This window comes from Leucopleurus acutus (genome assembly GCF_964270905.1).
Source record: "Leucopleurus acutus genome assembly, chromosome: 8".
NCBI lineage: Eukaryota > Metazoa > Chordata > Mammalia > Artiodactyla > Delphinidae > Leucopleurus > Leucopleurus acutus.
In genome coordinates, this window is record NC_139151.1 from 46,144,202 (window position 1) to 46,164,664 (window position 20,463).

A 20,463-nucleotide genomic window follows, 5' to 3' on the forward strand; every position below is an offset into this window, starting at 1 on the left:
CCTCTATCTTGACTGGTGCTGCTATAAAGACTCCAGAACAGGGAGGCATTAATAAATTCTCAGGGATGATGATGTGTGCTTTAGGATTAAAACAAAAAAAATGCAAAAGGAGCAGTTTGCAATAAATCAGTAGTTTACATTTGTAAATCCCTTTATATGGTATTATAAGATATATAAGGCTGTTATTCAGAAGAAAGTTTTCTTATAATGTTGCCAATAATTTTAAGGGTAAAGTTACACATTGTACCTACATGGGCCATTTATTCCTTTTTTTTAATAAATTTATTTATTTTTGTTTATTTTTGGCTGTGTTGGATCTTTGTTGCTGCACGCGTGCTTTCTCTAGTTGCAGCGAGTGGGGGCTACTCTTCGTTGCAGTGCACAGGCTTCTCATTGTGGTGGCTTCTCTTGTTGCGGAGCATGGGCTCTAGGTATGCGGGCTTCAGTAGCTGCGGCACGAGGGCTCAGTAGTTGTGGCTCACGGGCTCTAGAGCACAGGCTTAGTAGTTGTGGCGCACAGACTTTTTTGCTCCGTGGCATGTGGGATCTTCCCAGATCAGGGCTCGAACCCATGTCCCCTGCACTGGCAGGCAGATTCCCAACCACTGCGCCACCAGGGAAGCCATGGGCCATTTATTCTTTTAGGTTGTATATGACCAGTAGCTTGACTGGATACTCTCTTGGGCCTTCATTGTTGCTTCTTTTCCATTAAAAAAAAAAAAAAAAGGCTTTAGGCTTGTTCATCAACAAGGTGAACCGGACTTTCTTCAAAGAAGATACACAGTGAATGAAGGAAACTAATATGGCAATCTGTGGCTGAATTCAAGGGCTTTGAATACATGCCAAGCTGAAAATTGTTGCTCTTGCAAGATTCTGGCTTTCAAGATGTCTTTGAAAAAGAATGGAAGAGCTCTTTAGAGCTCATGCAGAGGATTTAACCACACTAAGTTGTTCAGCTTTACATGGAGTCATTGTAGAAATGCATATCAAGGATAGTGTAATGACAAAGCATGGCTCAAACTAAGTATGATAACCGTGGTACCTCCTAATTCCAGCAACATTCAGATACACATTCTCTTTGTTGATACTAGGCCGGCTTTTCAAAATAGCTACATATGATTCTGACTTTCTACCAATTTTGGTTGCAAAACCTCACATTTTTCTTCACATTGTTTTATTTAAAATATTATATTCAGTTTTTAAGATGCAAATATAAATTTTTGCCCATATAAATGTTGAAAGCTGCTATATTGAGAGATACTTAGGCTCTTTCAGTCCAAGCAGGTATTGCTTCTGCCAATACAGTTTTTTAAAAAAATTTGGGGAATTCTCATATATCAAACTCTAACCACTCCATTTTTTAAAAGCCATGCTCACTTTCTTTGAGAGTGTCAATCTTTTTGAGACAGACACTTTCCATCTTGAGCTGAGAGTCAGGAAGCTATTGGAAAATGCCCTTAAAATATTTAGAAGCCTTCTTATCAAGCTGAGAAGATCTAGAAAGAACATTCTTAAATCTTTCTACAGTCTTAAAAAAAGTCTTACAGCTGCACCCTTGCTTTAACCTTTGCCTTAAAGCAATTCCTAACCTTTTACCATCTGGACAGGCTAGGAATAAACAACAGCTTGATTTTTTAACCCGAAGAGCCGAGGTTCTTTATATTTCCTCTAAATTCTGCCTAAAAAGTGAATAGTTATTTCATCTGATCTCTCTGTGTGTTATCACACCTAGTTTAAAAAAGAAAAAATTAGTTGGTACTTTCAACGTTCTGCCTGGAAATTTCCTTAACCAAATGTATCAATTTGTTGGAGATATGTTCTATATTCCACAGTTCAGCAGGCAACAGTGTTGCCAAACTTTCCTCCACTACATAACAGCTACATAACAGGGATCCCTTTTTCTCTAGGCTCTGATACCTATTTCCTCACTGTCCTTCAGGCCTTAAGGAATTCCACAAAATGGCTCTCAAGTCACCTTATGAAATATTCAGATACACTGCATAGAATTCCCAGTGTCTATATCAATTTGATGATGTTATCAGTACTTGGAGACCAGGGTTAGGACACCATTCTCCCCACCTCAAACTTCCACCACTCCCATCACAGAATTTGAAAGTAGAAGATTTATGATTGTTCTTTGAGAGGAAAAATACATAAACTACATATAATAGATAGGAGTAGATATATAAAAAGGAAGGCTTCAGAGGCCAGACCAATCTATCTAAAAAATTAGAATGCAGTAATATGCCTAAACAGTAAAGTTAATAGGATTATAAGAAGGAGAAAAAGGAGAGCCACTGAGGCAACTCAGGTATATGCCAAGGGGAGTGGAAACTACAGTCCAGGGACCTCAGGTATTCCCCAGGGACCCACGGACAAAATATCTTTCCTGTGAAATGGATTCACAAGCTCTGTTGGAAGGATAGCATTAAACATTTGATCCATCTAATTGATGCTGTTTTTCTGAGAACACGTGCACCAGACAAATTTTTATTATGGTTTGACTTTCCATGCAGGTCTGTCTTGAAAGAATGGGCTTGATCATGGTAACACAGATATCCTAGTTTGAATGAGAGGGCTTTTTCCCCCCCTCCCTTTCACTAAATGAATGGGCATTTTAATTTTTATAAGTTTGTTTTGGGTCACTTAGCCTATGAAACACAGAGCCTCCACTGGTCAGCTGACAAAACCAGGTTTCTGACCTTGGTAGTTTATGGGTGGTGAATACTGTAGTAGCCAAAAAAGGTTAGGCTATGCTGTGATACCAAATACACCCCTAAATCTTAGGGACTTAGACTAAGAAAGGTTTATTTTATGCTCACACAAAGTCCAAAGCAGGTTGGCCAGCACTTCAGGGCAACTTCCCTCCAAGTAGTGATTCAAGGTTAAAGTTTCCTCTATCTTTTAAAAAAAAAAAAAAGTTCCTCTATCTTTACTGGGCTTTCAGTGGTCACTTTTTGTCTGTTTGTTTTTGCTTATTTGATTTTTTTGTGCATAATTTTTAGTTGTTGTATATAGTAATGTGCAAAAATACTTAAGTGTACAGCTTGATGAATTTTTACATTTGCCTTCACTCCTAAGACAACTATCCTAAAAAAAGAGTATTTCCATCATGCCAGAAGCCTCTTTTGTGCCCCTTCGCAGTTAATACACCTGCAAAGAGAGGTAATCACAATTCTGACTTCTATCACCATAGTTTTTTTTCTGCCTTTTCCTGAATTTTACATTAATGAAAGCATACATTAATATTTTTTGACATCTGGCTTCTTTCACTCAAGATTTTCTGCATGTTGCTGTGTGTAGCTATATTTCATTATTTTTTTTATCACTGTATAATATTCTATTATATGAACACAGCACAATTTTTCCATCCCAGGACATTTGGGTTGTTGTAAGTCTGGGGCTATTATGACTAAACCTGCTATGAACATTCTTTCACTTGTCTTTCTGTAGCATATGCTTTGTTTCTCTTGGGACTATACCTAGGTGTGGAATTGCTAGGTCATGGGGAAGTTGTATGTTTAGCTTTAGTAGATACTCGTTTTTATTTTTAAGGGCCAGGGCTCAAAGTGGTTTATGCCGCTTCTGCTTGCATACCATTTCCAGAACCTAGTTACCTGCCCCCAACCCAACTTCAAGGGAGAATGGGAAATGTAGTCTTCCTGTGGGACCAGAAAAGGAAGATTGAAACAAGATTTGTTAAGTATCTACCCCTGTCTCTGCCAAAACACACAAACGCCTGTGAGACAACAGGCTAAACTTCTCAGTTGATTCTCCTTCACCCTTGTAGTCTGCACGACCCTCCTTCTCAAATGAATATGTGTGCAACTCTACAGCTTGTTTTAAATGAACCAAAGCAAGCTGGTCATCCTCACTGACTGCAAGGGGCTGAATGTTTGTGTTCCCCCAAACTTATATGTTGAAATCCTAACTCCCAATGTGACGGTAGTTGGAGGTGGAGGCCTCTGGAGGTGATTAGACCATGATGTGGCGCCCTCACTATAAGGGATTAGTCCCTTATAAAAGAGCCTCCAGAGAGCTCTCTCTCCTTTGGCCTTGTGAGAACATAGCCAGAAGGTGCCAGCTATGAACCAGGAAGCAGGTCTTCAACAGACACGGAATCACCTGGTGTCCTCATCTCGGACTTCCCAGCCTCCAGAACTGGGAGAAATAAATGTTTGTTATTTAAGCCACCCAGTCTATGGTATTTAGTTATAGCAGCCCAAACAGACTAGGACACTTACATTTAAATTTTTAATAAAACTCCCCCTCATTGTAAACTCCTTGAAGGTAAGATCTTCTGATTCTTCTTTATTGTTTTCTGTACCATTTAGCACAGTGCCTTGCACATAGAACATATTTAATAAAATATTGAATGAATAAATAAAGATGTGGTGGGAGAGAAATTGTAAAGCACTGTATGTTCTCCTTAAAGAAGAAAGCAAGACAAAAATATTTACAATTTATTTTTTATTAATTTGTTTGTTTGTTTTTGGTTTACCTCCTTAACTCCCTTGTTAAACTCTCCATTCCTTGGAGGCAGAATCTATGCCCTAATTGTCATCTTTATGACACCCTCAGAACCTAGCATACTAGTCTGGAACTGTATATTATGAGGGAACAAATAACTGATTCCCCTATAGAATTTTTGGTTGGTTTATCACCCCAGTCTATATAGTTTCTAGAAGGGGCATTTTACACTTTTTAAAATATTGGGACAATATTAGCCTGACCTTAAGCTTCTGGTCCTCTCAAACTATCCATAAGCTTCATAATTTTGCAATATTTACAAGTTAATATAGTTCCATGATATGAAATTTACTTAAGCCTATACACTTGAATTCATGGAAAATAGCTAAATTCATATTGTCCTCTCATGCACCTTGGGCTTCAATGATCCTTAATTTTATTCTTTCTAATAAATGATAATTTTTTTTTTTGGCTGCTTTGGGTCTTTGTTGCTGCATGTGGGCTTTCTCTAGTTGTGCCGAGCGGGGGCTACTCATTGCGGTGGCTTCTCTTTGTTGTGGGGCACGGGCTCTAGGCGTGCGGGCTTCAGTAGTTGCAGTGTGCAGCCTCAGTAGTTGTGGCTGGCGGGCTCTAGCGCGCAGGCTCAGTAGTTGTGGCGCACGGGCTTAGTTGCTCCACGGCATGTGGGATCTTCCCGGACCAGGGCTCGAACCCGTGTCCCCTGCATTGGCAGGCGGATTCTTAACCACTGAGCCACCAGGGAAGTCCCCAATGATAATTATTATTGATAGAAAGTGTAAAGCAAAAGAGGAGTTAATCACGTTGTATTCTGCTTATCATCCACTTAGATTACAGTATTTGCCCCCAAGCACAGAGCCTACTCCTTCCCCTATGAGGCCAAACAGAGCTACAATGTCCTATTTGTTGACCATAATGAGACTCAAACAATTGTTCATTCTGGGATTTAGCTACATCCTCAGAGCTCTTACTGCTACTTGTGTGTGTCCTTCCTTAATAAAGTGCATCTTTTTCTAACTTTTCACAAGTTCTTTGAAAATCTATGCATGACACCAGCGTTTTATTTCTCTTTGTGAAGATTCTACTGCTGTTCTTTAAACAATATTTTTTGAATCTCTGGTACTTAAAAACATGCACGTGCTTTGAAGGCAGGAATCATTTCTTGTTATTTCTTTGTGTGTCAGATGTGCTCATAGCAGGTTGTCAGTATAATCTTTGAAAATAAATGCTTACCTCTCTGCAACTGATATTATTGTTTGTCTCGCCACAATTGCTATTACCCATTTACAAAATGGAGCTATGTTTTTGCTTAAAGTAATTTAGAGAATTAATACATATCAAATGCATTAAGTTCTTCAAAACGGCAATATCCGCCAAAACAGATATAGTGTCTTTAGTGTTTAACCCAATATTTAGCACATAGGCACACTCAAGTATTTGCTGTAAAACACAATTTAAAATATACCTTTATAGCTAAACTTCTATAGTTAGCACTCTGTAGTTATACTCTCATTTGATTTCTAAACTTTTCAATGTCTGTTTTACTAAAAGACTTAAGTGCATGTCTAAACCTACCCAATAATTATATTTTTACATATTACAAATATTACAAATTCTAAGATGACCTGCAGATACTTCTTATCAAGGATCTTATCACTGCCACTGCACAAATCAGTGCTCCATGATGGTTAGAATTAAGTCCAAAGGCAGAGGTTTTCCTCATTAAAATTACCTTAAGAAAGATAAAATTTTCTGCAAGAATTTATTTAATACTCTGCTCTTGATAGAATAAGACCTAACTGAATAGTTGAGTTCCTTTCTCACTAAATCTCTTTGGATTAGTTTGTGATCAATTTTTTCTTGATATATTGATTTTTATTTTTTATTAAGATATAACTGACATATGGTATTTTTTTAGTTTTAGGTGTACAACAGAATAATTTGATATATGCACATACTGTGAAATGATCACCACAGTAAGTCTAGCTCACATCCATCACCACATAGAATTACAAGTTTGTTTTCTTGTGATGAGAACTTACATGATCTACTCTTAGCAACTGTCAAATATACAATACAGCATTGTTAACTATAGTCACCATGCTGTACATTACATCCCAGAACTTATTTGTCTTATAACTGGAAGTCTGTAGTTTTTGACCACCTTCACCCATTTTGCCCTCCTCCCCACCCCACCTCCCACCTCTGACAATGGCACTGATCAATTTTTGAAAAGTATTTTCCAAGTGGTCCGAAGGACAAAGCCATCTGTCACAGGCACTCAAAGTCATCCTTATTTTCTGTCTTTTTGTTTAAAAATTCACAACAACTTCTCTCCATTTGGTGTCTATTCTCATGTTTCAAGATTCCCTCCCTTAAAATACTGCATCTCATGTACTTGTAGTCTGAGTATAAATTAGCAATATTTTCAGAAGTAATTTCAGCAGGATCTATGAAACATTTTAAATACACATATTCTTTGGCCCAAGATTCTAACTCTAGGGCTCTATTCTATAGAAATACTGACAAAAAATTCTCCAAGCATTATTTATAAGAGCAAAAATCTTAAAACTATCTAAATGTCCATATCCAGGACATGTTAAATGAACATTGATACATCTATACTGTGGAATGTGGATAGTATAATGAGTAAGGTAGATCTGCCTGTACCAATATTCATGGATGTGCATGATATTCCATTGAATGGGGGAAAAAAACCACCAACTTTTTTTTTTTTTTTTTTTTTTTTTTTTTTGCGGTACACGGGCCTCTCACTGCTGTGGCCTCTCCCGTTGCGGGGCACAGGCTCCGGACGCACAGGCTCAGCGGCCATGGCTCACGGGCCCAGCCACTCCGCGGCATGTGGGATCTCCCCGGACCGAGGCACGAACCCGTGTCCCCTGCATCAGCAGGTGGACTCTCAACCACTGCGCCACCAGGGAAGCCCCCCACCAACTATTTTATATAGCGTGAGCTCATTGTTTAAAGAATAAAAAGTATCTTGTACATTTATATTTGTGTACCTGTTTCTATTGGCATTGAAAAAGGTATAGGAGAATACATAACAAATAAAGGGATCAGGACAGAGCTCTTTCACTTTTTATGTTTTATACTACTATATTATTTAATTTCTTCCCACTTAGTGTATATTATACTTGCATTCCAACACTTCCTTCTGGATTATTTTTTTTTCTTGATACAGTTTATTTTAGGTCATGAGTGCTAATTGTTCTAAATCTTTACATGTCCAAACAAGGCTTTATTTTATTTTCACTCTATTCAAACTACTGATAAGCTGGTTCTAAATAAAACTGTAGATTCACAGTAAATTTTCCCTCAGTATTTAAAAAATATTTCTCCATTGTTTGCTTGCATAGAATTTTGCTAATCAGATATCCAGGGTTATTTGAATCTTCTTCCTTTGTAGTTCAGCTTTCTACTCTGGTAGTTTATAGGGTTTTCTCCTTATTGCTGACATTTTACCGTATGTTTCAGTCATGTTTATTTCATTTATTGTATTATTCTGCTAGAATTTAGTGAACTCTATTAATCTGAAGTATCATGTCTTTCTTTTCCAGGTCTAGAAAACTAAAGAATCACATTTCCTCTGTTCTTGGGAAATCTCCTGGAAATTCTATGAGACCAGAGTTTTTTAACCTGAGGTCTGTGGATAGAATTCAGGGGAGTCCATGAAACTGGATGAAAAAACTATTACATTTTAATTCTCACTAGCCTCTAACTGAAATATATTACTTTCCACAATTGGCATATTGGCAAAACACCACAGTAGTATTGGCAGTATCTGTGACATTATCACCAACAGAAATCACAGATATTTTCATGTTATATTACAATTCTGGCAGATATGTCAAAAATGATAATAAGCTGGCTGTAACATCTCGTTATTCAATTTGTTAATATGTTAACACATGACAAAATTTTAACATTTTGATAACCGCATTTCAATATAATTGATTTCTTATATAATTTTATATATTTTATTTTATGTATTTGAAGGTTATTAATCTGAGAAGGTACTATGGTCTGAATGTTTGTGTCCCCCCAAAATTCATATGTTGAAATTCTAATGCCCAATATGATGGTATTAGGAGGTGGGGACTTTGAGAGATGCTTAGGTCATGAGGGTGGAGTCTTCATAAATGGAATTAGTGCCCTTATAATAGAGACCCTAGAGAGCTCTCTCAGCCCTTCCACCATGTGAGGGCATAACAAGAATACTGGCTATGGACCAGGAAGATGACCCTCACCAGAACCTGACCATGGCAGCACCTTGATCGTGGACTGCTCAGCCTCCAGAACTGTGAGAAATAAATTTCTGTTGTTATAAGCTACCCAGTCTGTGGTATTTTGCTATAGCAGCCCAATTGGGCTTAAGTCAGAAGGGTTTCCATAGTCTTCACTAAGCTTGCTGAAGAGAGATCCATGGCACAGAACATTTTAAAAACACCTACATTAGATTGATGATAAAATCTCTGTAACCTCAGTACCTCTTATCTTTCCTCTCAGTTTCAATTTTTTTCTATCTCTTCATCTCTTCAGTTAGATTAGAGAGAACCAGAAGGCCCCCAGTCAGGGCAGTATGTGACAAAGAGTAAGAGCTTTGAGGTGGCGGGAGCCTCAGCTCACCGCTCTGGTTTCCCACGTGATTACGGCTTCTAATCCTAAGAAAGTTCCTTCTTTGTTTTTGAATGTTTATTAACCTATTTTTTATCAGTCCTGCAATTATGGTGATGGAGGGTGAGATGACCAATATGTGCTCCATCTGCATCTTAAAGCTGGGATGCATGTATTAATTTTGCATTTAGAAAGAGAAGGAAAAGATGCAGTGCTACATTCTTTCCCCTTCTATTAATCGTTTTTGTTCTTTACAATATATAATATTGTAATAATAAACCCTTACAAGGCTATTTTACAAGTGAGAAAACTGAAGCTGATACAGGATAATCATTGATTCAAAGTCAGGTAACCCATTAATAACAGGGCTGAGTCTAAAACTCAGGTTGTGGTTTCCTCTCCAGCGCTTACTCTTTTGAGCTTTCTTGGGAGAGTGCTTCCTTTGCAGCAGCTAATGGTGCTGATATTATAAACCACAATCTAGAAAAATCACTGTGTTTTTTATTTGTTATTGTACATGTGGTTCTCTCTGCCAAAGATATTTTTAGTCAATCGGGTCAACTAATATTTTAGAACATTTGATGTGTGCCAGGTGCTGAGCTGGGCGCCAGGCATACAATGAACAAGATTAATCCCAACCACACAGAATTTATAGTCAGTGTATTAAGAAGGCTAGACATCAAACAGACATTGACTTCTTCTCCCCTTCTTTGGTGACCTTCTACTCATCTTTCAGGAACAGATTCAAATGCATCTTCTCTGTGAAGCTTTCTGGGCAGTTAGTTGTCATTCTCTGCGCTTCTACAATGCATAATTCACCCCTGTGTTATCAACTGAGAACAGGCTTTTTATTGTAACACTTTAGTTAACAATGTTTCCTGCCACTTCACCCATCTCTATCCCCCAGCTGGGTGGTAAAGAACTCAAGGGCAAGCTTCCTCATTTATCTTGATAGCAACTCCAGGACCTAGCACAGTGCCTGCCACATAGGCGATAAATACTTGAATGAATGGAACTGACACCAAGAGGAAAGAACGGGAAGTTCTGTAATGACTCCTTTCTATATACTGTATGTCCACTTGCGGTTTTGAAATTAAAAATGGCATTCCTATTGATGATTTTTAGCTTTATGATTGGCAAAAATCCATTTTTCTTGTTTGGACTAGTGGTCAATACAAATGGAAATAGACGTAAGCTCTTGCCAGCTGTTGTTAATTATACTTTAAGCCTATTCAGAAATATTGAGAAAATCCACCTTTTGCTTCAATTTATCTGAGTTGACAATCTCCACAACCTAAATCCACTAAAATCCACACCTCCAAATTCATTTAATTCTGCATGACCTATGACTATAGAAATTGAATCCCTAGAGTCTCAATTTCACCATTTGGCTAACTCTAATTCTTTAACCTTTATAAAATTCTTTTTGAATGACTGTTGACAAGCCTGGTGTCTGAGGTTCAAGAAAAAGAAATCAAAATTAGTTCCATACTCATGTGGCAAGGAAAGGGCTGTGGCCCATGGAAGGAGGAAGCAATTTCTCTTCTACCCTTACCTTAGAGATTGACTCTAAGCTTGACTACCTTAGAGTGAGACACTTGGGAAAAGCCACAATCTCTAGGGGTAGACAGGCACACGATGCTTGTAACCAGAGCCCTGTCAAAAATGGCCTGAGAGTTTTGAAGGCTGGGGTGGGGAGAGTGGCTTGAACGTTGTAATTTCAGATCTTCAAGCAGTCTTTGTTTTCTTTTTAAAATTTATTTATTTATTATTGGCTGTGTTGGGTCTTCATTGCTGCACGCGGGCTCTCTCTAGTTGCGGTGAGCGGGGGCTACTCTTCGTTGCAGTGTGCAGGCTTCTCACTGTGGTGGCTTCTCTTGTTGCAGAGCACAGGCTCTAGGTGCGCAGGCTTCAGTAGTTGTGGCTCGCGGGCTTCTAGAGCGCAGGCTCGGTAGTTGTGGCACACGGGCTTAGTTGCTCTGCGGCATGTGGGATCTTCCTGGACCAGGGCTCGAACCTGTGTCCCCTGCATTGGCAGACAGATTCTTAACCACTGCGCCACCAGGGAAGTCCCGTCTTCAAGCAGTTTTTCAAGGGTAGTTTTGGTTTAGGGAAAATGATCTAACTGGACAAGATTAGATACACTAATACTAAACCAGACCATTTTCTGGAATGGAAGTTTGACAGCTCCAACTCCAGAGACCTAAACTTTTCTGCATCATCATGTCAAAAGTTGCCTTTATTATGGGTGGAGCGACATCTCTGGAGTTTAAGATGCCTTTGGAGAAATATTTCCTTTACGGTGTGGGTATAGACACCCTTAGCCGGTATGGGATTGTTTATTTTCGTAGAGATGCTTTTGCTTCCTGTTTAAACAGCTTCTCACAGGAGATGGGGAGTGAGCACTTTAGGACCACAGGGAAGCTACAGTTCTGGGTTTTTACTTCATGTGGATAAAATGCCACAAAAAGAAGCTGGACTGGTCCAGGCTTAGTACAAAAAGACAGGCCTGTGATTACCTCACAGGCGGTAATACTCAAACACAGACGTGGGGAATGTCGTCTATCGGACATTTTGCTTTTATGTGATGATCTCACAGAGGCCATAGGAGCAGACCTGACCCCGTGAGTTGGGGAGGGCTGAAGTTTCCTCAGAGGAAGTGGACAGGAAATGGGGGTAGGAGGGGCAAACTTGAGGCTAGAAAGGCTGCAGGGAGAAATGTGGTCTTCTTCTGGGGCCTCTGGAGATTGGGGCCTGAACTTTCAGTAGGGTGAACTCACTTGAGGTCACTCCCAAAGGGAGAAGATAAGCAGCCCCTGCCAGAGAACCCAAGCCTGGGAACTAGGCAACAGGGCACCTCCACAGCCCTAAGACAGCCTGTGCTTTGCTTGTGGACTCTGAGAGCGTTCAGAACTCACAGCCATTTAACAATTTGTCGGTTTTATCATTCCTTTCTCTTATCCTTAAACGTTTAATCAAATTTTACTAAATGTTGCAGACTAGTCCTGGTCAGGCTATGGGACATTAAAGGAAGGGTCTATGTCCACCTCTGGGAACATTTAGTAAAGGGAGGAAAAGCCTTCTCTTGAGGCCAGCATGGCTGTGGTGGCTTCAATCGTGGGGTTGCAGGAGGTGAGAGGTGACAGTGGGGGAGCTGTGATGAACAATCTGGCGCCACATGGGTGGCCAGGGCAGTATGGATTTGTGGAACACATGAGCCACTGGCAAGTGCAAAGACCTCTGTGTGGAGAGGAGCTGCATAAAAGATGAGACTGCCTGTCATCAGATATGATGAAAGTTTGAGTCACAGTAATTTGGCCATTACAAGGTAAACTTGACCTCATTTTTTTAAACAATTTTTTATTTAATTTAATTTATTTTTGGCTGTGTTGGGTCTTCATTGCTGCTTGTGGGCTTTCTCCAGTTGCGGCAAGCAGGGGCTACTCTTTGTTGCGGTACGCAGGCTTCTCATTGTGGTGGCTTCTCTTGTTGCAGAGCACGGGCTCTAGGCATGCGGGCTTCAGTAGCTGTGGCTCACGGGCTCTAGAGTGCGGGCTCTGTAGTTGTGGCACACAGGCTTAGTTGCTCCATGGCATGTGGGATCTTCCCGGACCAGGGATCGAACTTGTGTCCCCTGCATTGGCGGGTGGATTCTTAACCACTGCACCACCAGGGAAGTCCCAGAACTAACATTCTTGATCACTGCTCTCTCCTTGAGATTCTTTAATCCATTTCTTCCATTATTTTTCTTTTTATATTGTCTTTCCATCTATACGATTCTTCCTTTCTGTATTCTTCTCTGGATCCTCTTCCTTTGTCCACCCCTTAGATTTGTGGTTTTCTGAGAGTCTTTGTCCTTGTATCTGATTATAATCATGAGTGTTCATTATCTTTTTTTGTTTGTTTTTTTGTTTTTTTGTTTTTGGTTTTTTGGTTTTGCGTACACGGGCCTCTCACTGTTGTGGCCCCTCCCGTTGCGGAGCACAGGCTCCGGATGCGCAGGCTCAGAGGCCATGGCTCACGGGCCCAGCTACTCTGCAGCATGTGGGATCTTCCCGGACTGCGGCACGAACCCGTGTCCCCTGCATTGGCAGGCGGACTCTCAACCACTGCGCCACGAGGGAAGCCCCCTGTTCGTTATCTTTTGAATAGGCTTTCTATAGTAGGGGAATTCCCATATTTATATAGTAAATTTTACAATGTAGTAGTCAGTCTCCTTGCAACAAGGATGCAGGCACACAATTTTGGTACCATCAATCAGCTCATACCACATGAGACTTAACTAGAAACCCAGTATCCTTTAGTTATCACCCTCCAGGTTCCCCATCTTCTCAAACTCTAAGCAACAACTAATCTACCTTCTATCTCTATAGATTTACCTATTCTGTACATTTCATATGAATGGAATCATAAAATATGTGATCTTTGGCAACTGGCTTCTTATACTTAGCATGTTTTCAAGGTTCATCCATGTTGTAGCATATATCATACTTCATTCCTTTTTATGATCAAATAATATTCCATTGTGTGGATACATCATGTTTTATTTATTCATTCATCAGTTGATGGACATTTGGGTTGTGGCAGCTTCTATTATTACAAATTCTACTTTATTTTAGAGATGAAGAATCTGAATCTCGGGGAAGTAACTTGACCAAGGTGAGACAGCTAGAAAGTGACATAACTGAGATGAACACAAACCCTGGTGTATCTGATGCTTTCATTCTTGTCTTAACCACTACACCATTGTCTCTTACCATGCTATACAGCCTTGTGAGCTTACACAAATGAGGATGGGACAAGACCAATAAAAATTCCCATTGTAAATCTTTTTCAGAGCATGACTGAAATTTCATCCTGAAAATCAAGTAGGTGAAATTATCCAAGAAATTTTTGAGAAATATGATTTTTTTTTTTTTTTTTTTTTTTTTTTTTGCCGTGATGTGTGGCTTGTGGGACCTTAGTTCCCTGACTAGGGATCAAACCCATGCCACCTGCAGTGGAAATGCGGAGTCCTAACTACTGGATCACCAAGGAATTCCCAAGAAATTTTTTAAAATAGCAAAATATAACTTAACTTTATCAGATTTTAAATCAATATAAATCTATGATAATTAAATATTAATAACCAACACTTACATAGCACTTACTGTTAAGCGTCTAAGAACAGTTCTAACTGCTTTACATATATTAACTGATTTAATCGTCACAGCAACTATTTGTGTGTATTAGTGTCTACACTTTGCAGATGAGAAAATAAAGATGCTGGGAATTTAAGTAACTTGCCCCACATTATAGAGCTGGTGGGTGGTAGAGATGGTATTTGAATTCAGGCAGTCTGACTCTGGATTTGTGGTTCTTAATCACTATACTCATAAGCCAGACAAACAAACATAACAAACTAACTAATATAATCAAAGAAAACAAAGAAAAGTGATTATCAAGTATGTATGGGGTAAACTATTTAAGTTTAAAAGTAACAGAAGATAACACAATGTTAAAAAGCAACACATTGAAGTACAAAAAATAATTTCTCTGTACCCCAGACAAACCAAAACCAAATGGAAAACAACAAATAGGAAGAAAGTATTCCCAGTGTATATGGAAGATAAGAATTAATTCACATGAAAATTAACAAGAAAAATAGTACAGAACCAAATAGAGAGGTAGAAAAAGGACATAAATATATATGTCCAAAAAAAAAAAAAAGAAAAAACTTGAGAAACATGTTTAACCTCATTAAATGAAAGAAATGCAAGTTAAACCCATGTTGATTATTTTTTTCCTATAAAATAAGAAAAATAAACAATATTGAAGGAGAACATTTAGTCTTGGCAATGGTGCAATAAACTGGTGTTCTCATACATTGGTGGTAGAAGTGTATATTAGTAGAGCCCTTCTGTCAAATCATCTTGCAAGATAAACCAAGAACCTTAAAAATTCATATTATTTGATTCTTCTTCTGGCAATCCAGGCTAAGGAAGTAAATGTAAATTTAGAAAAGGCTTTATGTTCATTGACAATCATAACAATTCAGATAAAAAATATTGGAAACCATCTAAATACCTAACTATGAGGAAATGAGTTAAATAAATTATTCAATGTATACATGTTAAGTGGCCATTAAAACTTTATTCACCTAATTATGTAAAACATTGGGGGAATATTCCTGTTATACTTTTACATGCCAAAAAAAAAAGGCAGAATACAAATTTATATTGATTACAAAATGTATATGATGGAAGACGGCAGAGTAGAAGGACATGGGCTCACTCCCTCTTGCGAGAGCACCTAACTAACTGCTGAACAATCATTGACAGGAAGACACTGGAACTCATCAAAAAATATACAGCACAACCAAAGACAAAGGAGAAGCTGCAGTGAGATGGTAGGAGGGGCGCAATCACAATACAATCAAATCCCATAATCACCAGATGGGTGACTCACAAACTGGACAACCCTCATACCACAGAAGCCCACTCACTGGAGTGAAGGTTCTGAGCCCCACATCAGGCTTCCAAACCTGGGGGTCCGGCAACAAGAGGAAGAATTCCCAGAGAATCAGACTCTGAAAGCCAGTGGGATTTGATTGCAGGACTCCAACAGAACTGGGGGAAACAGAGACTCTACTCTTGGAGGGCACACACAAAGTAGTGTGTGCATTGGGACCCAGGGGGAAGGAGACTGAACCACACCTACTACTAGTGTTGGAGGGTCTCCTGTGGGGGTGGGGGATGGGGTGAGTGTGGCTCACCACAGGGACAAGGACACTGGCAGCAGAAGTTCTGGGAAGTACTCCTTGGCATGAGACCTTCCAGAGTCTGACATTAGCCCCACCAAAGAGCCTGTAGCCTCCAGTGCTCGGTTGCCTCAGGCCAAACAACCAACAAGGAAAGAACTCAGCCCCACCCATCAGCAGACAAGCTGATTAAAGTTTTACAGAGCTCTGCCCACCAGAGTAACACCCAGCTCTACCCAACACAAGTCCCTCCCATCAGGAAGCTTGCACAAGCTTCTTAGCCTCATCCACAAGAGGACAGACAGCAGAAGCAAGAACTACAATCCTGCACCCTGTAGCACAAAAAACACATTCACAGAAAGATAGACAAAATGAAAAGGCAGACAACTATGTACCAAATGAAGGAACAATATAAAACCAGGGGAAAACAACTAAATGAAGTGGAGATAGGCAACCTTCCAGAAAAAAAATCAGAATAATGATAGTGAAGATAATCCAGAACCTCGGAAAAAGAATGGAGGCAAAGATTGAGAAGATGCAAGAAATGTTTAACAAAGACCTAGAAGAATTAAAGAAAAAATACTTAGGAGAACTAAACAACAAATAAACAGAGATGAACAATACAATAACTGAAATGAAAAAATACGCTAGAAGGAATCAGTAGCAGAATAACTGAGTCAGAAGAATGGATAAGTGACCTGGAAGACAGAATGGTGGAATTCACTGCCATAGAACCGAATAAAGAAAAAAGAATGAAAAGAAGTGAAGACAGCCTAAGAGACCTCTGGGACAACATTAAATGCAACAACGTTCCCATTATAGGGGTCCCAGAAGGAGAAAAGAGAGAGAAAGTCCCGAAAAAATATTTGAGGAGATTATAGTCAAAAACTTCCCTAACATGGGAAAGAGCCAGCCAAGTCCAGGAAGCACAGAGAGTACCAGGCAGGATAAACCCAAGGAGAAACACACTGAGACACATAGTAATCAAATTAACAAAAACTAAAAACAAAGAAAAATTATTAAAAGCAACAAGAGAAAAACGACAAATAACATATAAGGGAACTCCCATAAGTTTAACAGCTGATTTCTCAGCAGAAACACTAAAGACAGAAGGGAGTGACATGATATATTTAAAGTGATGAAAGGGAAGAACCTACAACCAAGGTTACCCGGCAAGGATCTCATTCAAATTTGAGGGAGAAGTCAAAACTTTAAAGACAAGCAAAAGCTAAGAGAATTCAGCACCACCAAACCAGCTGTACAACAAATGCTAAAGGAACTTCTCTAAGTGGGAAACACAAGAGAAGAAAAGGACCTACAAAAGCAAACCCAAAACAACTAAGAAAATGGTAATAGGAACATACATATTGATAACTACCTTAAATGTGAATGGATTAAATGCTCCAACCAAAAGGCACAGGCTCGCTGAATGGATACGAAAAGAAGACCCATATATATGCTGTCTACAAGAGACCCACATCAGACCTAGGGACACATACAGACTGAAAGTGAGGGGACGGAAAAAGATATTCCATACAAATGGAAATAAAAAGAAAGCAGGAGTAGCAATACTCTTATCAGATAAAATAGACTTTAAAATAAAGAATGTTACAAGAGACAAGGAAGGACACTACTATAATGATCAAGGGATCAATCCAAGAAGAAGACATAACAATTATAAACATATATGCACCCAACATAGGCACACCTCAATACATAAGGCAAATGCTAACAGTTATAAAAGACGAAATAGACAGTAACACAATAATAGTGGGGGAATTTAACACCTCACTTACACCAATGGACAGATCATCCAGACAAAAAATTAATAAGGAAACACAAGCTTTAAATGACACCATAGACCAGATAGATTTAACTGATATTTATAGGACATTCCATCCAAAAACAGCAGATTACACTTCTCTCTCAAGTGCACGTGGAACATTCGCCAGGATAGATCACATCTTGGGTCACAAATCAAGCCTCAGTAAATTTAACAAAATTGAAATCATATGAAGCATCTTTTCCAACCACAATGCTATGATATTAGAAATAACTTACAGGGGAAAAACTGTTAAAAAAAAACAAACAGATGGAGGCTACACAATATGTTACTAAATAACCAAGAGATCACTGAAGAAATCAAAGAGGAAATCAAAAAATACCTAGAGACAATGACAATGAAAACATGATGATCCAAAACCTACAGGATGCAACAAAAGCAGTTCTAAGAGGGAAGTTTATAGAAATACAATCCTACCTCAAGAAGCAAGAAAAATCTCAAAAAAACAATTTAACCTTACATCTAAAGGAACTAGAGAAAGAAGAACAAACAAAACCCAAGGTTAGTAGAAGGGAAGAAATCATAAATATCAGAGCAGAAATAAATGAAATAGAAACAAAGAAAACAATAGCAAAGATCAATAAAACTGAAAGCTGGTTCTTTGAGAAGATAACCAAAATTGATAAACCTTTAGCCAGACTTATCAAGAAAAAGAGGGAGAGGACTCAAATCAATAAAATTAGAAATGAAAAAGGAGAAGTTACAATGGACACCACAGAAATACAAAGCATTCTAAGAGACTACTATAAGTAACTCTATGTCAATAAGATGGACAACCTGGAAGAAATGGACAAATTCTTAGAAAGGTATAACCTTCCAAGACTGAACCAGGAAGAAATAGAAAATATGAACAGACCAGTCATAAGTAATGAAATTGAAACTGTGACTAAAAATCTTCCAACAAACAAAAGTCCAGGACCAGATGGCTTCACAGGTGAATTCTATCAAACAATTCAATAAGAGCTAACACCCATCCTTCTCAAACTCTTTCAAAAAATTGCAGAAGAAGAAACACTCCCAAACTCATTCTATGAGGCCACCATCACCCTGATACTGAAAAACCAGACAAAGATACTACAAAAAAAGAAAATTACAGCTCAATATCACTGATGAATATAGATGCAAAAATCCTCAACAAAATACTAGCAAACAGAATCCAACAACACATTAAAAGGATCATACACCATGATCAGGTGGGACTTATCCCGGGGATGCAAAGATTCTTCAATATAGACAAATCAATCAATGTGATACACCATATTAACAAATTGAAGAAGAAAAACAGTATGATCATCTCAATAGATACAGAAAAAGCTTTTGACAAAATTCAATATCCAATTTTAATAAAAACTCTCCAGAAAGTGGGCATAGTGGTAACCTACCTCAATATAATAAAGGCCATATACAACAAACCCATAGCAAACATCATTCTCAATGGTGAAAAACTGAAAGCATGTCCTCTAAGACCAGGAACAAGACAAGGATGTCTACTCTCACCACTATTATTCAACATAGTCTTGGAAGTCCTAGCCAGAGTAATCAGAGAAGAAAAAGAAATAAAAAGAATACAGATTGGAAAAGAAGAAGTAAAATTGTCACTGTTTGCAGATGACATGATACTATACATAGAGAATCCTAAAGATGCCACCAGAAAATTAGAGCTAATCAATGAATTTGGTAAAGTTACAGGATACAAAATTAATGCACGGAAATCTCTGGCATTCCTATACACTAACAACAAAAGATCAGAAAGAGAAATTAAGGAAACAATCCCATTCACCATTGCCACAAAAAGAGTAAAATACCTAGGAATAAACCTACCTAGGGAGACAAAAGACCTGTAAGCAGAAAACTCTAGGACACTGATGAAAGAAATTAAAGATGATACCAACAGATGGAGAGATATACCATGTTCTTGGATGAGCAGAATCAATATTGTGAAAATGACTATAGTACCCAAAGCAATCTACAGATTCACATGAAATTCCTGTCAAATTACCAATGGCATTTTTTATAGAACTAGAACTAAAAATCTTAAAATCTGCAAGGATACAAAAAAGACCCCGAATAGCCAAAGCAATCTTGAGGGAAAAAAACAGAGATGACTTCAGACTATACTACAAAGGTACAGTAATCAAGATAGTATGGTACTGGCACAAAAACAGAAATATAGATCAATGGAACAGGATAGAAAGCCCAGCAATAAACCCACGGGCCTATGGTCAACTAATCTATGACAAAGGAGGCAAGGATATACAATGGAGAAAAGACAGTCTCTTCAATAAATGGTGCTGGGAAAACTGGACAGCTACATGTAAAAGAATGAAATTAGAACACTCCCTAACACCATACACAAAAATAAACTCAAAATTGATTAAAGACCTATGTAAGACCAGACATTATAATACTCTTAGAGGAAAACATAGGAAGAACACTCTTCGACATAAATCACAACAAGGTCTTTTTGACCCACCTTGTAGAGTAATGGAAATAAAAATAAAAATAAACAAATGGGACCAAATGAAACTTAAAAGCTTTTGCACAGTAAAGGAAACTATAAATAAGATGAAAAGACAACACTAAGAATGGGAGAAAATATTTGCAAACGAATCAACAGACAAAGGATTAATCTCCAAAATATATAAGCAGCCCATGCAGCTCAATATTAAAAAAACTAACAACCCCATCAAAAAATGGGCAGAAGACCTAAATAGACATTTCTCCAAAGAAGACATACAGATTGCCAAGAGGCACATGA